This window comes from Abramis brama (genome assembly GCF_963993115.1).
Source record: "Abramis brama genome assembly, chromosome: 1".
Classification (NCBI taxonomy): domain Eukaryota; kingdom Metazoa; phylum Chordata; class Actinopteri; order Cypriniformes; family Leuciscidae; genus Abramis; species Abramis brama.
In genome coordinates this window covers 59,381,617-59,393,287 of record NC_139963.1, presented here as the reverse complement: position 1 = coordinate 59,393,287, position 11,671 = coordinate 59,381,617, and positions in this window count along the sequence as shown.

Below are 11,671 nucleotides of genomic sequence, written 5' to 3'. Positions count from 1 at the left end.
TTGTTTTTATGCGTACTGATGAAAATGCCAAATTTCGAATACAAATTCCTTAAAGGGGTGGTTGATTATGATTTCACTTTTCTTCACTACTGGCTATAGAGAAGGGCGGGTGCGAGCATTGTGACCAGCTCACAGTTAAGATGCTTCGCTCCCGTCTGAACTATTTCCAGTCCGCACCCGCATTACCATCGTGGGGCTCTCGTATGGATCTGCATGACGAGCAAGAGACGGGTCCGTCCCTTTCGCTTGCTGCGTCACCAGATCCTAACATCCCTTGTCGTGATCCCTTCGGGTGCTTCTTCGGTTCACGAGGGGGATGATATATCTCTTGGTTCGTCAGATCATAACAAGCAGCCAGCCTCTGAGCATTCCTTTCGCGAAAAGAAATCTGTCGAGGAATTGCTAGAGGTGGTGACTCGCGCGGTGGCCAGGTTACAGCTTGACTGGCCACGCGACCAAGAGACCCCCAAACCCAGTAAGCTTGAGGATAGGTTTCTGTCCGGTGGCAGGGGGGACCTTTTTCGAGGACCTCCATGACGAGCTGTCTAAATCATGGAGTAAACCCTATACTTCTCGCGTTTTTGTGCCCTCAACGTCGACTTTTTCGACTATCGTGGGTGCGAAAGCGCGGGGGTATACGGAGATGCCTCGGGTTGAAGAGACGCTCGCGAGCTATCTCTCACCCGAATCGGCATCTTCGATTAAGAAGCCTACCCTCCCCACTAAGCCCTGTCGTATTACATCATCTTTAGTGGGAAAAGCTTATCAGGCTGCAGGTCAGGCTGGTGCTGCGCTGCACACTATGGCAGTGTTACAGGCGTACCAGGCTGACCTGTTGAAGGACTTGAGTGCGGGCAGTACGATCGATGAGGAATCTTTCACTGAACTTCGCCGTGCCACAGATTTGTCTCTTCGTGCGACCAAGCAGACGGCCCGTGCCATCGGCCGTTCTATGTCTGCTTTAGTCAGCACGGAGAGGCATCTGTGGCTTAATCTGACAGGGATTAAAGAGAAAGATCGTCTGTTTCTTATCGACTCTCCTATTTCTCCATCTGGGTACAGCAGATACTTCCTAGTACCCAAAAAGGATGGGGGGTTGCGTCCAATCTTAGATCTTCGAGGCTTAAACCGCACAGTCAAAGCACTCAAGTTCAAGATGTTAACCGTCAAGACGGTCGTGTCGCAAATTCAACATCGCGATTGGTTCGTCACGATCGATCTGAAGGACGCATATTTTCACATATAAATATTGCCACAACACAAGAAATTCCTGAGGTTCGCTTTCGGGGGCGAAGCGTACCAATTTCGGGTTCTTCCATTCGGTCTAGCACTGTCACCCCGCACATACACAAAATGCATGGATGCAGCACTGGCTCCAATGCGACTCCGGGGCATTCACATTTTGAATTATATCGACGATTGGTTAATTCTAGCACAATCACGAGAGATGGCGCTCCAACACAGAGACATCGTGTTGGCTCATCTAGTTTCTCTAGGGCTGAAACTCAACACCAAGAAAAGTATTCTTTCCCCTGCTCAGAGAACGAATTATCTCGGGATCGTTTGGGATTCGGTTACGATGCGGGCACAAATGTCTCCCGCTCGAATCGAGACCATTCGGCAGACCATGACCAAAGTCAAGCTAGGCCAAGTTCATACTGTTCGTCAGTATCAAAGAATGTTGGGTCTCATGGCATCAGCCTCCACGGTGATTCCTCTGGGGCTGTTGCACATGAGACCGTTTCAGTTGTGGCTAAAAGCCAGAGGATTTCATCCAAGAGCCAATCCTCAAAGGCAAATAAAAGTGACGCGCCGCGGGCTTCGTACACTATCTCTGTGGCTCAGACCCTGGTTCCTCGCCTTGGGTCCCACTTTATGGGCGCTGTGTCGTCGCAAACTGCTAACGACGGACGCCTCCCTGACGGGCTGGGGAGCGGTCTTGGATGGCCGTCCAGCTCAAGGGGAATGGGAGGGTCATCAGCTCGATTGGCACATCAATTGCCTCGAGCTGATGGCCATATTTCTGGCTCTGAAATATTTTCTCCATCAATTGAGGGGCTGTCATGTCCTAGTGCGGGTGGACAACACAGCAGCAGTCTCGTATATAAATCACCAGGGGGGTCTGCGTTCACGCAATTTGAACAGAATAGCGAGGCAGATTTTTCTCTGGGCCCAGGGCAAGTTCCTGTCACTCAGGGCAGTATACATCCCAGGGCATTTGAATGTGGGAGCAGATCTATTGTCCAGACAGACACTACCGACGAGGGAATGGAAACTCCACCCGGAGGTAGTGAAACAGATATGGACCAGATTTTACGAAGCAGAGGTGGACCTCTTCGCCTCCCAGCAGACAGCGCAATGTCCCCTCTACTTCTCTCTGAGTCACCCAGCTCCGTTGGGTCTGGATGCGATGGCGCACTCATGGCCCAAGATGCGCCTGTATGCGTTTCCTCCAGTTTCTCTGCTCCCGGGAGTTCTAGCCAGAGTTCGCCAACAAGGGTCTTGCCTCTTACTGATAGCGCCGCATTGGCCGAACAGAGTATGGTTCTCGGAGATAATATCTCTCCTCGACGGCTCGCCATGGGCGATTCCGGAGAGGAGGGACCTTCTGTCTCAGGCGGAGGGCACGATATTCCATCCCAGGCCCGACCTGTGGAATCTTCATGTTTGGCCCCTGATGGGAACCAACTGAGGGACACTGGGCTTTCGCCTGCCATTATTGAGACCATCCTAAGTGCTAGGGCTTCCTCCACTAGACAAAGTTATGCCAGTAAATGGGGTGTTTTTGAAAGATGGTGTGTTGTACACAATGTAGATCCAGTTAACTGCCAGGTTGCTTCAGTTCTGGACTTCATGCAAGAGAAATTATCAACAGGCACATGCCCTGCTACTCTTAAGGTTTATGTGGCCGCTCTTTCGGCTTGCCACGCCTTGGTAGACGGGGCACCGCTCGGGAGACACCCTCTGCTCTCTCACTTCCTTCGTGGGGCCAGGCGACTGAGGCCTCCAGTAAAAACCAAGATCCCGTCGTGGGACTTAGCTATAGTTCTCGAGGGTCTGGTTGACACCCCCTTTGAACCTATAGAATCAGCGTCTGATAAACTTCTGACTCTAAAAATGGTTTTTCTAATGGCAATAACTTCCTTGAAAAGAATTGGGGATATGCAGGCTCTGTCTATTTCGCCATCCTGCTTAGACTTTGCCCCAGGAATGGTGAAAGTGATTTTGCATCCACATCCTGATTACCTGCCTAAGGTTCCATTTTCGGCTGTACATCCGGTCATTCTAGAAGCCTTCTGTCCTCCACCGTTCACCACGCCGGAGCAGGAGAAATCTCATAGACTGTGTCCAGTCCGTGCTCTTCAGGCTTACATCCACCGCACTAGCCAGTGGCGTAAGTCAGAGCAACTGTTTGTCTGTTATGGGGGCAGCAACAGAGGAGGAGCTGCTACCAAGCAGACTATGTCTCATTGGGTCAGGGATGCTATCGCTCTTGCTTATGAGGCGCGCGGGCAAGCTTCGCCTATAGGTCTTAGAGCTCACTCCACCAGGGGGGTCGCCTCTTCTAGTGCTTTGGCAAGGGGGGCCCCTTTACAACATGTTTGTGATGCGGCAGGTTGGTCCTCTCCGCACACATTCATAAGATTTTATAGTTTGGATGTTCATGCCACTCCGGGCTCTCATGTCCTTGAGTCGACATCGCAAGCTAATGTTTAGGCCTTCTTGCGTTCTTGTGAAACACACCTGCACAACCGTGGGAGTCCAGACATGTTCAAGCACGGCGGCGTGGGTATTCTCGTTCCCAATGTGCTGAGCAGCGCAGCATCGATTGTAGCTTTCGAAAGGGAACGTCTCCGGTTACTTAACTGTAACCTTGTTCCCTGAGAAAGCGGAACGAGATGCTGCGCTACTTTGCCGTGCTGAAGATGTCCCAGGACTGCTCTTCAGACAAAATATCCTGACGATGCACCTGTGGCTCATCACATCTACTTATAGCCTCGTGTCGCGGGGGGTGTGCCGATGACGTCACCGACCGAGGCTATATTACCTCCGGGTCAATTCCATCGACGTGTTATACACAATATTCACAGCTGGTCACGATAAAATATGTTCCCAATGCGCTGAGCAGCGCAGCATCTCGTTCCGCTTTCTCAGGGAACAAGGTTACAGTTAAGTAACCGGAGACGTTTTCAATAGTATCTGGCAACCATGTGCGTGCGCTCTCTACACTGCTGAAGAAGCGCGGATGATCTGAAAACACAGACAAGTAAGCTGGAGTTCAGCGATCTTCATTTGAGATTTTCTACTTAAATTAAAGTGTCATTCAGTCGGTCTGTGTTCTGCCACGAGCCGCTCGCGCTATCTGTGCGACTAAATCTGCGATCAAAATGCAGGATGATATCGCGCAGTGTTTTTAATGCTGATCATATTATACGAGCAAGAATGCAATGTTTCCCGAATATCCACGCGATTTCAAATGTGACATTGATTTTATACAACAGTTCAACAAACAGAAGGGTAACATTAAGTGATACTACATTTAAAACAGTATTGTCAGTAGGCTTATTGCTCTATTTTGCAACAAAAGCCATAGCAGAACTGCAGCACACAGCGGTGATTCGTGGACGAATCTGTGGCTTTGAACGAATCGTGAGATTCAATGACCCGTTCATAAATATAGTAACTTGCTTTGTTACTGAATGAATGAATGACTCCATGACTCACTGATAAAGACAGTGACTTACCGCCACCTACTGGCGATTTTAATTTAATATTTTAAAATATCATCGTTTTTTACCATCATCGCATATTATTGAACATTGTTTAATTTAAGGCATTATTTATTTTATAAAGGTACTTATAAAGGTAAAAAAATGAAATGGAAAAATCGATTAAAGGGGGCAGAGTGTGTGCAGTCTAAGTGGTACCAGGGGGTAGGGCACTCTAAAAACCACTGAACCACTGAACTAAGGAAAAGGGGTATATAGAATTGCACAAGTGCTACTGCTAAAGAGTGCAATGTCAATACAGCCTGTTACCTTAATTTAAAATATTTCTCATAAGCTTAAAGGTGCTGTATGTAGTTTTCAGCGACCTCTAGCGGTGATGTTTCAGATTGCAACCAATAATTTTACAAGCGCATGCTCTTGCGCGTGCTCGAATTTATGAGCGAGCACTGTGTGGGTACCTTCCAGACTGAGACGCAACACACCGGAGAAAGCATCCCACAACATGCTGGAAACTCAGGTAAACTCCCACTGCAACGTTACAATAATAGGCTACTTTTATCAGCTTGACGTTGAACTAATGCTCCATGCTCGTACCATGATAAGTATGGAACCCTATCAACCGTGCCGAATTTTGCCACTGCAAGCACCACTTCACATTTTCTTCAGGAAATGTACATTCTAGGTTTGTAGATAAGGTTTCTCCATGATTCAAATGCCCTGCCGATGTTGAGCCGTGTTTTTTCACCTGAAGTTCATCCGATTCACGTCTGGCCTTTAATACGAGCTTCAGCAGAAAAAAACTTTTTTTTTTTATTTATCAATATGTGGAGTTTGTGTTGGAGTCTGTGTTGTGCTGGGCGCAGGTCGTTTCTTAGTGTTATCAGACATGTCATAAGTTGCATAAGTCATAAGTCCATGTCATAAGTTGCAGTGTCGTCGCTGTTGAGTGCAAAGTCAGTTGTAGGCTAGACGAGGCGAGAGGCTCGGGAGTGCACGTGCAGGTCACGTCACTGGATTTCGCGGTAAATCCGACCTTCACATAAAAATAAGAATACTTGCTTTCCGAGGTAATAGCAAAACCCGCAAAGTGGATCATTTTAATGTGAGATTACAACCCCTTCACACACAGGCAATAAAAAAGGATTCATTTTAGTAGAAAAGTTACACACAGGACCTTTAATTGAATTGGCCTAGAGATAAAAATTATAATTCATTTTTTTGTCTAAAGACTACATATAAATAGCTACCAAAATGAATGTCGGTAACTGCAGTTTGACTAAAAGTAATGACCAAAAGTTGACAAAAAATTGCAATGACTTTTCGTCAACTAAAACTAGACTAAAACTATGAAAGACAAAATAGCTAAAATGTGACTAAGACCAATAAGCATTTTCGTCTGAAGATGAAGACTAAGACTAAATCAAAAATGGCTGCCAAAATTAGCACTGCCTCATGGTAATTTTTAATGCAACACAGGCTCATTGGAAAAACGTTCCTGTGGCAACATTTTTATAACATACATATCACTGCAGTTTCTAAAATAAATGAACACTAGAGGCAGTAAAACGGCAAGCACTTGAATGAATAGATGAATAGTTTTCATAAAAGATTATGGATTAATAAAGGCTTATTTTCACATGACTTCTGGCACAATTATGTTCTGACCTCAAAAACACTTTTGCAAGATTTGTAAACAAATTATTTTTTGATATAGAGTTTGCATCACTTAACCAGCTCCATATGTTCGTAATACACATGTAACTCTCAGTCATTTATTTATTTGCCAAACTACGGTAATTTTCTTCAAATCTGACATTTAAACTCTGAACTGAACTGTGATGATACGTACAAACTTCGACGTAAGAAAACGTTGCTATATCTCTTTTACCTGGCATTCATATAGATTATACATTTATATAATTTAAATAAGTTAAATGGTTATTAGGCTGCATAGATTAGGTCACCCGGAACCGGGGACACTTCCTATAACACCTGATGTACTCGTTACATCATACGAAGAATGGCATCTACGCTAATGTTAGTCTTTCTGTTTATTCTGAGATTAACTGAAGTCAGCCATATCCGGGCCGTATCCAGATCAGATGGTGGACCTGCGCCTGCACACGTCCACGACGCATCCCTGAAGTGCCAGCCTCATCAGCCCTGTGAACGCCTCATCGACACGACAGCCATCAGCACTGATCCTCAACAAACTCGTCTCCATACCAGCGTGACTCCGATCTTCAACCAGATGAACTGGATAATATTCTGAATGTTCTGATCCAATCTGACTTCTGACCTGTAATGCTGCCTGGATCATAATCATACACTGTTCTCTCGTTGGCCAGAGGAGAACTGAGCGACTGAGCCTGGGTTCTCCCATGGTTTATTCTCCATTCTGTCACTGATGGAGTTTTGGTTCCTTGCCAATGTTGCCTTGGCTTTTGGCTTGCTTAGTTGGGGACATTTAATATTCAACAATATTATTGATCTGCCTTACTTACTAGAAACACACTTTGTTGTATTATTTTCATGTTATCACTGTGAAGCTGCTTTGATACAATCTGTATTGTAAAAAGCGCTATATAAATAAAGGTGACTTGACTAGCAACACTGGACATCAACCACTAGGCATATGCATATACTGTCTACAATTGTCTCCTTTTATGTATAACAGTTCTACCTCTCATGATGCCACAGTGGATACAGGCAATAAGACGTGAAGCATCCGCTGAAAGAATGGGTTAATTGTGGGATCCTGACACTCAACATTTTGTCACTTAGTCAAATGTCAGTATTTTGTATGTATATTATATTTCTGTAAGCTAAGCTATTCTGGTCGCCGATTACGTTCCCCTCCCGCGTCTCTATCTCAGTTGCCTGTATCCACTTTTGTGCCCTTAAATGCTTGTTTTTTGGGGTCAACAGGTTATAAAAACTTGTTTCTAGGTTTTGTAGCTTGATTTCTGTACACCTTGTCACATAGCAGCTTTTAGACATTGTTTTTTGTTATAAGTCAAAAGCTTCAGGCAATACAAAGCCAATGGAGACGGTTGGCCTAAATGCCTAAATGCGCTCTATTTATATTTCAATTCTTTCTGTGAACAGTGTGTTTGAAAACTCTATCAATATATAGCCTAGTAGGAGTTAATAATTTTACTGGGAAAATGCACTAGAAAAATGGGCTCTTTGTAAAAAAATGTTTTATGACTTCTATAATATTTTTTTGTTTATTTTATTTTGGTCCATAGGGTTAGAAAAAACAAAAACAAAATAAAAGCTCAAAACAAACTGTAGGCCTATATATATATAATCATATAATATAAGTGAAAAACATAACAACTCGCAGTGACCCAAAAGGAGCAGACAGAAGCTTTGCTTATTACACATACTGTACATTTCAGCCTCAATTCAGTGTTTTTTCCACCCATTAATTATATTAAACAGAATATGGCCATTCAACGGCTTCTTAAATAATTATTTTAACAAAAATGTAAAGAATAACCTTCTTTTAAGTAACATCAATTTATTAATTGCATTACTAAAGTTTTATGTGAACCTTAGATGATTCATATACATTTGTATGCCTGATAAGTTTTCATACATAACATTTTGTGCAGTTTTGTGGTCAAACTAATACATATGTGTTTCTGCCTAATTGTTGTCTTTTGTCCTCTTTGTGTTCTGGCTTTGAGTTCTAGCGCTTCCAGAACTGTTTTAATAACCTTTAGTCTAGTTTTAATTTACCAGTGTGGAGCTAGTGTGACTACATATTTTCAGGAGTATTTTCAGAGCGGTGAACTCACTGTTGAGGTTTGGTGTTTCTGCTGAGTGGGAGAACTCTGTTAGTTTAACCACACGTTTTTAGAGAAACACATGTGGTTAATGAAGAAAGAAAGAAGAGGGACTGACATCTTAACCCACACAGAACTGGTCATCTCTGAACCCAGTTTGGACTGAACCTTATCCATTAATTAAGTTATTTTTGTTTTACCAGTACAAGTATTTGTCTGGTACCTTTTACTGGATGATGAATAAGACAAAACAAGAGAAAATTAACTTCCATATATTGCAGATCCTTTATGTCAGGGTTTCTCAAACTCGGCCCTGGAGGCCCATTGTCCTGCACAGTTTAGCTCCAACCCTGATCAAACACACCTGAGCAAGCTAATCAGTGTCTTCAGGATCACTAGAAACCCACAGCTAGGTGTGTTTGATCAGGGTTGGAGCTAAACTGTGCAGGACAATGGGCCTCCAGGACCGAGTTTGAGAAACCCTGTTATGTATTCCTTAACATGATTTTAATGCCCTTCCAGTCTCGTCCCGTCGAGACAACCCTTCTAGAGCTTCTTCTCGTCATGCCTGTCGAGCCCTCGGCAAAGATGATTATTCCACCATCGTTGATGTGGGGTCGCCGCGGGTCTGCCAGTCTCCAGCTCCATCATGGTCGGTGGAGCCTACTTTGTCTTATTCAGCATCCAATAAAATAGGGTGACCAAACGTCCTGTTCCCTTTCGTAGGGAACTCGCACTGCGTCGTTGAAAACGACACTTTGGGGACGCTCCCTTAGCGTGCGCCTCTGAAGTATGAATGAAACTAATCCAATCCTGATTGGTGTTGCGTCATGACGTAACATGTGACGGCATAACCGGATGCATAAAAGTGACGCTGGCACACACACACATTAGCTTTTGCTCTTCAGCAAGCGTTCTCTGTGAAACTGTCTGTCTTATTTGGTGTTGTTTGTCTGTTGAAAACCACTATATTATGCGAGTGGAAGATACACTAAGTGTGTGCACCTCTGCCCTATATTTCTCACGGGTGGGGACACGCATCAGTTGTGTGTACACTAGGAGCGCAGCACGCACAGGCAGCTCTCGAGGGGGCTGCCTGTGAACATTGTGAAAGTACTGATTAGAGTGCTGCACTCCCGTTTGGTTTCTGATAAAGGCCAGGCTCGCGATCCCCGCGGTTCGGGCCCCGCGTCCGTTGAGGCGGATGAGAACGAGACTGCCGAGGCACTTTCTCGTTCATCATCCGCAGATTCTATAACGCTCGCTCACAACGCAGAAGCCCGCGATGTGGTTTCTTCTGCCCGTGACGAGTGCCCGATGCTCGAGCTATTTGCTTCTGAGGAAGTGATGTGCTCAGCATCGGGATCGAGGAACACGAGTCACACTCGCCGGTGTTGTTTGTAACCCAAAAATAAGAATTGTCCCACTGCATTGCAATACAGAATCTATAGTAGATAATAACAATAAGATTTTGTGTGGGTGCGAGGCATGCACAGTCAGCTCCTGAGGGTGCTGGCTGCGTGTTCATTGAGAAATATCTCGACGCACACAGCCGTGCGTTTCGGGTGTTTCAGCCTCGCGCCCGTTGACTTTCTTCTCGAGAGATGAAAGCCAAATATATTGTGAACGACTTGAATCTCGCGTTTGCCGAGGCAGCGTGTAGATTACGAGTCTGCAATAAAAGGGGACACACGCGATCTGTGAAATAATACTGTTTGGGTGCGAGGCATTCACAATCAGCTCCTGAGGGTGCTGGCAGTGTTCATTGAGAAATATCTCGGGCGCGCGTGCTAAATTCCGTGCGCTTTTGGATGTTTCAACCTCGCACCTGATGACTTTCTTCTCGAGGGATGAAAGCCAAATATTATAACGGCTCGAATCTCGCGTTTGCCGAGGCAGCGTGTAGATTACGAGACCGTATAAATAAATATTAAAACAGTATTGTCTGGTGATTATGGCTGCATTTAATTCTATGGATTAAAATGATGGAATATATTATCTGACTTTAAGAAGTTAGATATTGTAATTCAGCCTACCATCTAGACCGTGTTTCACTTATCCAGTGTTTTTGGCTGCATTTAATTCTGAGGAATTAAAATGATGAGCAGCGAACGTCGAAAATCGTTTTCGATTTTTTCCCTGCCGGTCCTCCGCATCAGGGTATCGAAAACGAGACGAAGATGGCTGTCCCCCCCGTGGAGGGACGAGCGAGAATCGCTCCTCCGCGGAGCCCTCAGGAAATCGATGTTTGTATCCAGCGTCAACTGCGCTTCAGGACGCATCGGTTTTCAGCGAATGCACGCTGTAGTGCCCGTCCAAAAAGGCTTGCGGCCAGGCAGTGTTCCTGTCCGCATATCGGAAACTGTTTTCGATTATTCCCTGCCGGTCCTCCGCTTCAGGGTGTCGAGAACGAAACCGAAAGAGCTTCCCCTCTGGGGGAGCCCTCAGGAAATCGATGTCTGTATCCTGCCATAAAGTGCGCTTCAGGCCACATCGCTTTCCAGCGAACGCACACCGTGGCGTTCGCCCCAAAAGCTTGTAACAGGGCACCGACGGTCACAAAATCTTTCTCGACTTTTTCCTGTCGGTCCTCCGCTTCAGGAGGTCGAGAATAGTGCTCGGAAATCACCCGAGGTCAGTCTCGAGGGGCTGGTTCCCTTAGTAGATTTTGTGGAAGAATGGCAACGCCTTCCGAATATATCTATATGGGTCCTGAATATTATAAAATATGGGTACAGACTGCAGTTCGGTCACCGACCTCCCAAGTTTGCTGGGGTGGTACCGACTGCAGTGGTTCCAGAACAGGCTCGGGTTATGGAACAAGAGGTTCTACTCTACTAGTCAAAGGGGCCATAGAAATTGTTCCCCTACCAGACAGGGAGTCCGGGTTTTTACAGCCGGTACTTTATAGTTCCAAAGAAGGATGGCGGGCTGAGGCCGATTTTAGATTTGAGGCAGTTGAATCGTTCTCTGAGGAGATTCAGGTTCAAGATGCTCACTATTCCCATCATCGTGAATCAAATCAGATCCGAGGATTGGTTTGTCACGATAGATCTAAAAGACGCCTATTTTCAGGTCTCCATCCTTCCATGTCACAGGAGGTTCCTGAGGTTTGCTTTTGGGGGCGAAGCGTACCAATATCGGGTT